This window comes from Cephus cinctus, unplaced genomic scaffold (assembly GCF_000341935.2).
Source record: "Cephus cinctus unplaced genomic scaffold, Ccin1 Ccin1_scaffold0129, whole genome shotgun sequence".
NCBI lineage: Eukaryota > Metazoa > Arthropoda > Insecta > Hymenoptera > Cephidae > Cephus > Cephus cinctus.
The window spans coordinates 2,570,604-2,579,332 of NW_014332862.1; the positions used below are offsets into that span (position 1 = coordinate 2,570,604).

The 8,729-nt window shown below is 43.6% G+C and overlaps 2 protein-coding genes across 16 annotated transcripts in view; one reads left to right on the plus strand and one right to left on the minus strand.

Annotated features, from left to right (window-relative positions):
• LOC107262949 overlaps window positions 1-8,527 on the minus strand; it is a 91,706-nt gene extending 83,179 nt beyond the window's left edge. The window contains exons 1-4 of one of the 10 annotated variants that reach the window (XR_003058258.1): window positions 7,661-8,521; window positions 6,944-7,573; window positions 6,008-6,243; window positions 4,937-5,905 (exon numbers count right to left, since the gene is read on the minus strand). The gene's annotated coding sequence lies outside the window, so the exon portion shown is untranslated. Of the gene's footprint in view, window positions 1-392; window positions 636-1,785; window positions 3,268-3,348; window positions 3,521-4,936; window positions 5,906-6,007; window positions 6,244-6,943; window positions 7,574-7,601 lie in introns of those variants that run through there. The other 9 variants (XR_003058261.1, XR_003058255.1, XR_003058262.1 and 6 more) reach the window with 9 other exon arrangements.
• Window positions 1-8,729, plus strand: part of LOC107262948 (protein Wnt-5b) — a 194,167-nt gene that overhangs the window by 167,066 nt on the left and 18,372 nt on the right. The window lies entirely within an intron of this gene.

Consider the following 8,729-nt stretch of genomic DNA (forward strand, 5'->3'; position numbering starts at 1 on the left):
GAGCCGTTGGTTGGCATTCCGAAATCCCGTACACACCCACCCTCCCCCCCCTCCGCCCCGAAGGATGCTGCTCTTTTATTTTCTTTTTTCTCTCTTACGCGTGGATTACTCCTGGCAAGGTGTTTTTCTTTCTTTTTCTCTTTCACAAAATAAAAAATGCGAACGACCGATAAGTGCATCCTTGGACGTTTCTCCCCAGGTAGAACTGGACTATAACACGTTCCTCTACTTACTCGCAGACAGGAACCGTACGTAAGATCTTGATATAACCTGCGATACTACTATACGAAGTATATTAGTTTGTGTATATACATAATCTATATATATTATATACATGTATATCTATATATATGTATATGTATATATACACGTACATGTATATATACACGTACCTAGAGACCTGCCGATCTATCTGTATCTTGAGATCGAATCTCGCGCCTCTGCGCCCGGCAACAAAAATCCTTCCTAGTTGATCGCTCGGCTGTGAAGATTCCTCGGTTGTAATTCGAACATTTGTTTTTCACCTTTTGTCAATGTCCGCTCGTGACTCCCGCGGGACAAAGTATTTTCCTCTCCTCCCTCCTCGTCCCACGTCTTCTCATAGCCATCCCAAATACTCGGGGGTCTCCCCCTGTCTCTCTCTCTCTCTCTCTCTCTCTCTCTCATTCCTGCAACGAGTCTCGCTCTCGCGTATCCCAGCCAGGCGAATCCCTGTCCCCGATATATATTCATTTCCACTGGCGATTCATTCGTCCCAACGACTCCGTGGCGTTTCCATAGCCGCGACGGGAAACTGCAGCGACGCCCGTAGTTCGTTTGGCGTCGTCAGGCCTGCAAATTAAAAGGGATCCTGCGGTGCCCGTAGCCCCGTTAACAGAGCCTGAGTGACAGAGAGGGAAAGGGAGGGAGAAACAACAGAAAGAGAGAGAGAGAGAGAGAAAGAGGAAAAAGTGGGGAGTTGGTGGAAGGTACAAAAAAAAAAGGATGAAAGCAAAAAAAAACGAAAAAAGAACTTGAGGAACGGCGAACCGGTGGCCCGTGTGGACTATATATTATATGTATATATGTATATACCGTACCTCCCGTTGGTGCCATATGGCGGCCACGGGGCATAGTTATAAATGCGCGCCCGTGTATATGAATGTTATTGCACTCTATTAAGAGACAGGGCATTACTTTTCGGGACCTAAGGCCCCACTCGTTTCACCTATACGGACGAGAAGAGGCCCCTCGAGGGTCAACGCGAAAACGCGTGGGTAGATCCCACCGATGTACAAACACTCGTGCTGGCTTGCAGTGTGCATATACAGGTATAGGCACTGTCCTTTACTTATTGTTTTAGGAGATTACCAGCGCTATGATTTATCGCGACGCGCACGGGCACTCTTTGTAACGGCGTATATGGCTGGGGAGTGGGGTTGAGAGGAGGATAGATGGATATAGCGAAACCAGTGTTCCCACCCTATATGTACAGTCGAAGAAACGAGCCAGGCCGCCTGGGTCAAAGTGGAATTCACTCGAGTAGGCATATATAATGTCATGCGTGTATGTATGATGGTATGTATACGGGATACTGGGTACTTTATATATATTTGAACGTGTGGCGGGTTTAGGGGTTAGGTGACTTTTACCCCTTTGACTGACAGAGGTCGAGTATTTAGCGACTGAGGTTATAGGTTATGGCGTGTGTGATGATTTAGATTTTTTTTTTTTCGGGGACTTTGGATGGGACGAAGCAATCGATTTGGGAGTGATATGAATTTTTTGTATTTGTGATTTTTTCTCTTTTTTTTTTTTTTTTTTTTTTTTAAGGGGCAATGTCATTTCTTTGCAAATATTGAGTATTTAGTGTCTGAGGTTATCGGAGATTTTAAGGTTATGGCGTGTGCGGTGATTTAGGGGACTTTTTTTGTTACTGGATTTCGAACCAATCGGAGCTGGGAGTTACGATAGAACGATACGGGTTTTTATATGAGTATTTCTTTAGGGGTGCAGTGACGTTGGCCCATGGAAATCGAAGCTGTGTATGCTGACTTAGTCGTAAAATTAGGCGTATTATCTTCAGGCCGATTCACACCGAGGCCCGTGTCGTTCCATCATTTCGGCTCGATGGCTCACAAATGGTCCATCCAGGATCGGCATGGCCAACTCTGCTACGGATGCCCTCGAATAGAGCACCATTCGCCTACGGAGACTTCGTTCGGTAAATTTAAATAATCGGCGGAACAAATCGCCAGAGCCGGGGTGTCAGCTTCACGCTCGAGGAGCCCGTTGGGTGCTTTAACGTCAACGGAGCCGAATCCATGGGAAACCCACGCACAATGCCCAACAAACGAACGTAGAATTATACGTTATTTTCATAAATTTCATTCTTCCTCCGACTGTCTGACGTCGCACACTTTTCGTTACTTATTGAATTCTTAACTCGGATACGAGATTACATTTACGGTACACTGACTTAGAGGCGAGCGGGTGGGTGTTCGGGGGATTATGAGATAATTAATTTTTTGTTTTTCAAGTCTTCTCCATTCTCTCGATCAGTGACGCAATGTTAATTTTCGTAAGAATACTTCCGATTCAAATAAATGATTTGTCATTGCATATAACATATTCCATAAACGAGACTATTTATACGATAACATTACACGAGCCTGACAATTAAGCACAAACACAATAATTTTGTTGTAAATAATTTACAAAATTTTGTATTCAATCGAATTAACGAACGCGTTCCCATGGCTCACTTTGGCGGATTCGCACGAATCGCCACGACGCCCATAAAAATGGCGAATGATCTCGTGTCCCGGTGATCTGGACCCTGAACGAAGCTGGGGTCCGATGATCGGGCGATAGCCATCACGCATTTGAGAGGCGCGGCACGCGTGGCTCTTGCTTACGTCACGCGATTAATTGGATACGAAGAGTCGCGGCTCGATTAATTTATCGAGATTAGCGTGAAGGGAGGCGAAGAGGAGGAAGGGGGGGGGGTTGCCCTTTAATGCACGTGGGCCCACTGCCGCGTGTATACCCCTCACCGAAAGGAAGGCCCCTGCCATATCTCCTGGCTCGATCGGTGGTCACCGGTGGCTTTTTAATACGAATAATCGTAAAACCGGCCGATATCTTTATCATCCGTTTGACGGGGAGAGGAGGCGGCGGCTCGTGCGATGCCTTAATTGGTCCCCGAACGCCGAGATTAAAGCGACGTTCAAGCTCCGACGGTCGCCATCTTTATCGCGAGTTCCACGAGGCTCTCCCGAAAGGTACCTGGAAAGAGTCTAGAATCAGCATTTTAATATCGTCCATATATCTCTTAGGATAAAACAAATATGTACCAGACATCCTTACCGGTTTACTTCGACAGTTTTACTGTACCACTTTGTACCGGCCGATCGCGCTGGGCACGTCCCGAGGTCAGGAGTAAAAATTGCATCCGCCTCGTTATACGCGTAACGCGTATCTGATTAATTAGACTGAGTCGTCCGTGTCTCTAGTTGGCAATATTACAGGGTTGGTAGGCCTAGAACGAAACGGGGCTTGAGGGTCTCGTTGCAAGTTCTTTTTTCTCCCTGCGAGCATCGTCGTGATCCAGTGCGAACGGTACAAACCAGTCTCTAAATAAAGTCACCGTGTAACTCTAGCCAACTTCAGGGCGTTGGGCACTCGCGACTATGCGTCTAAGAAATGGACGTCCGTACGTAGGATAGTTCGATGCTTCGAAGTTTATAGTATCCAGTGTGCTCGCACGCGTATATCCATACGGACAAGGCTTATATAGTAATAACGGCGCTGCCAACTTTGCCGCCAAAATAACTGACTGCGATTTCTTTGCCGGCCCGAGATATATCGTCTTACGACGCCTCCCTAAATCAGGGCCCGTCGATCGTAATGTTCTCCATGTAAATGTAACTCGTGGTAGCAGCAGGCACCGCGGATATAATTCACGCGGAGCCACTAAACACCGCAGGATTCCAATTTACCGTCGGACACGAGGGAGGACGCGTCTGCTCGGCCGTGAAACCGAAGTATCACGAGGACGCCCGAAGACGTGCCCTGGTATACGGAGACGAAAGGCTCTTGGACAAAGGGAAATGCGATCGTTAATGGGGATTTGGCTGGTACGGCTGGATTACAAGAGGATCGTCAGTGCTCCGGAGAGGAAAGATGGTGAAAGCTATGGTAATACGTAATAAGAGCTTTCAAAGGATCCCTGGATATCGAGGATTCTCGTTATACGGTTGGACTGGTTATTAACGTTGCTGGACCACCCGATAGAGGTTGATACGTGGACGGCTACTAATTCGTTAGATATCGAACTGGTAATACCGATAACGTAAAGGCCCTCTGGACCACCGAGACGCGACCTAAGTGCTCTCGATCCTCTTCATTAATTTATATCATTTATCAGGCTTGCACGTAAGTCCGTGATTGGTCCTTGTCGGTTGTTTGGATTTTTTTTTTATTTCAAATTTTCATACGGATACGTCTCTGGATAATGACATTTTTTTTTAATATTTCCAAAAATTTTTTTTAATATACAATCAAGCTACCTGGTACTCAGGATCGTGCGACGACTGTTCTGAACTCTGAGGTCGGATCGTCTTTGGCGTTCAGGAGTTCGGGAGGAGCCCTGGTAGTAAAGGAGGGAATCGCGTGGTGGGGAAAAAAAAAAATATATATTAAGTAACAAGGGTGCGGGTAGTTTTTGCGGGTTCATAAATTCGGCACGACTGCATATCCAATCATGGTAAATGATTTATACGGAGGCCGTCTTGTGTAGCCACCATAATATCTGCCTATAACGTATATCACGCGTTAGATGGATATGGACTCTCTTACCTTGCCGATACATGGTACACGTGTACGTCTACGAGAACAAAAGAACGTGAAAATTAAGAACTTCGTGATACAGTATCACTGATAGTCTTGTCTTTGAAATTGAGAACTTTATTATATCGAGGTACTGGCCATGTAAGTGACACACTACGTACGTATATAATAATTTAATATATTTAATTGAATTTCACACCATCTTCCATAACGCGGATGGATCGTCTTAGCCATTATTGAAAATTCATTTGACAACTCGCTGCGTAACGTTGATTGGACCAATTTTGGGAGCAGTCCACGTGGGCCTGTTCACTTTTATAGGCCCATTCCTTCGCTCGACCAATTGAGACGTCGTCCTTCTCGGAACGCGAAGAAGGAAGTCAAACTGACGGCAGTCGAATTTACACCGTCATTCTTTCTATACGGTGGTGCCATCAAGTTTTAAGCCATTAATTTATCTCCTGTTCACTTTGAAGATATTTTCTTGGGCTGCGGAGGGGGGGGGGATACTTAAAAAGAGAGAAAAACAGGAAACTGGAACGAGACCACTCTTTACGTGTCCAGCCAATTATTAAACAAGCATACGTGTAACTGTATGAAAGTTTGAACTTTTTTTTCGCTTTGAATCCTTTTTTATCTCAAAGGATACAACGATTAACTAATCATTAGACGAATGATTTACATCCCAAGCTGTAACGTGTGCATCCAATGGATCCACCCATTTCTATATCCACCCATTGTGTGTATATATATACATACAGTATACTGCACCTATGGGAATGCAAGATGCCACCGTGCTTATCTCTTTGCTTTATTTTTCCACGCCGTATGTATCTTCCTTTGCATCGAATGCGTAGCTCGAACTGTAAAAGGGCCTTGGCGAAGGTTCCGCAGACATGTGGGATATTTAGGACATCTCGCTATCCGGTTAGCAGGATTTATAGCCAGGCAATGCATTTAGATAAAAGCAAAGCACTGCGTTTGCGCCCATTTGCAATCCGCCGTAAGCCCGAAACGGGAGAGACTGAAATTTTTGTCTTGCGTACCATAAGATTCCTTGAATATTTCTTAGACCCTTAAAATAACAAAAATTAAAGAAAAAAAAAAATACAAACATTTACCCAAACTCATACTTACTTAGATTATTTATGTTGGACAATTTAATAAAAAAACTCACTTGCCAAATTTTCATCGCGAAATTAACCCTTTGCACTCGACTATCTCCTCTCAGGCAGCAAAATAATTGATTAATTAATCATCTAAAGTAACATTGACTACTCGATTACTAACGATGATCGTGTCTGCAAATGATAACCGAGCTTCCACTTTGAGTGTCAAGTGAAAGTATATGGATTTGTGCAGCGAGCAGGATCCATGTCGATATTTCATTAATCGCAAGCGGCATGTTATCTCCTGGAAGACTCCATTACTGTATCCGCATGTACCAATAATTCAACAAGTATACATACTATACATATATATAATATGCGAATACGTATATGCTGACTTTATACAGTAAGAATATAAAAATGAACGTCATTACTTACCTTAACTAAAACGCGTGCGCGTCGCATGGGTGTAAAATACTTGAGCGCCATTTTAAATTGCGCAACTACCCGTATGTTCAACTTACATTAGTATACACCTATATATATATATACTTTTATTGCAAAATCTTGCATTCGAATGGACGATCGCGAGGGACTGTATATATATATATTCATGTATATCTAAACTAACTCATCGTAACCGATCACGTGGAACGACACGAAGAGAGATGATTTAACGAGGGCCCCGATAACCATGGTACGGGAGTCAGCACTGGTGATAATTTCCGTAAATTCCATTGAATTCGCTTTAACGGAATTCCAGCTGTTACCGTGCCCATGCCGATTGCGATAATTCCAGATACCACGAATAGTCTTGGTTTTATGGAAGGGATCTGTGTAGTCGATATAAAATCTTTCTCACGGGTGTACCAGCGCGGATTGAAATACTCTGTAGAATTAATAACGGTACTACAAAATTGATAAAGGTATTAGAATATCGATGGAAAAATCAGCGGGGTTACGAGAATAATTAATTATCAGGAATAAATAATATAACAATTTACCTGGAGCCTTTCGAATTTTTGTCACGTTACTAATTCCTTTGATTTTGTGTTGGCAGTCGTGGCGATTTCTAGAATCGATTGTACATACTTGTAACGCAACGCGGTAACAAGTTATTGGAAGCCATATAGGCAACGAGATCAAACGATGTTAACATCGTTCAATCGATTCTGCAAGATCGATACTCGATCCTTATCCAGACCCAGGAGTCTGCGAAAACTTGCTGAACTTGACTCACACAGTCTGTACACTGAGTATGTATATTCCAGTACTTCTAGATTTTCATAAAACACGGTGTTCACGATGCTTTAATACCTTTTAGAGAGCCATGAAATGGTCCATGGTTATTTCACGGATGAGATAAACTAAGAATGAAATCTGTTCTGCGCATAAGCATTTGTCGTTGCGTGCAATGCGCTAGGGAATAATTTAATAGGTTATGTAACCCACTAGAGGACTCGTTGGCATATTCGCGGTACTTATGCATTCAGTACAAGAAAGGTCTTATTCTCATTGCGCGAAATGAAGTGTAAGAGGTCGCTTTGAAGCATTCAACAATCAACATGCAGGTTGCGGTGCGCATTAAATGGCGTCCGATTCGTTTCGCTCAAGCCAGTGAGACAATGACGGCACTAAGAATAAATGTAACGCAACACATACCGAACGTTGATATCTCGGGTTCCTTGGAAATTCGTATCGTATCATTTAGTGTCACGTACCTCGTCCAAGAGAATCCTGCAGCTTTCGTTATAAGTACAAATCGAGAAAGGGTGGTTAAACTTTCTTGAATTCGACAGGCGACATTACAGTCTACGATTCAGGTTCGATTCGTTCGTTTCACTCGTTAAACTTCACTTGCCTATATTCCCCGAGAACGTTTTTTGTTTTGTTTCTACCTTTTGCTAACACTCGTATCGTATAACCACCATATTGTCCACTGAGAACGGCGTATCGCGAGAAACATTTGTTCTCGTTACACGGCCAGTCAAACCCACGACTCCATCTTGAACACCCAGCTTTTCTGTAACAGCCCGTGAACTCAGCCACGCCAACGCGATTTCGTCTGCTCTCTTCGTGCCTAGTGACAATATCCTAGTGACAACAATACGTTGGTAACACTGGTGCGCGGTAGATCTTACCTCGTTAGAATTAGCAGTGAATTCTTCTAGTGACCTTTTTGAACTCAAGTAACTAGGAGAAATCTACTCGTACGACTTGTTTCGTTTTATTGGATTGTATTGTCATTCCGTAATAGAAACGAAGAAACGTAACCGTTTACGTTAGCAATGGCGGATCGATTGCCCCGTTCACTTCCGTCGACGGTCTGTTAGTTATTAGTCACATCGAAGGTCAATTTCTCGGTCACGACGTTCTTTACCTCCAGCCAGCAATATGCCTGCCAGCAACGTAGCAATCACGATTCTTAGCCTACGAGATGGCGTACGATATAAATTCGTGTCCAGATTGCGGAACCTGAACGGGCAAACTTAAACGACATTGGAAATGCTTCGAGAATCACGAATGCTCATTCGAGACACGAGGAGTGGTGATTTTTTAAATCTCTCTATGAGATTTAACCTACAGTGTATCTGGACTAGGTGGATAATCATTTTCTAAGGTAAAGACTTTCGTAAATTCCCGATTATAATAATCTTAAACTGTTTCAAAGCTCACAAGCAATCTGCACGCATTTGAACGTTACGTATTAGCATGCTACGACAATGCACCGTATAATACAGAATAGTAAGATTTATTAAGCTGCGGAAGGTGTGGTAATTATATGCACCA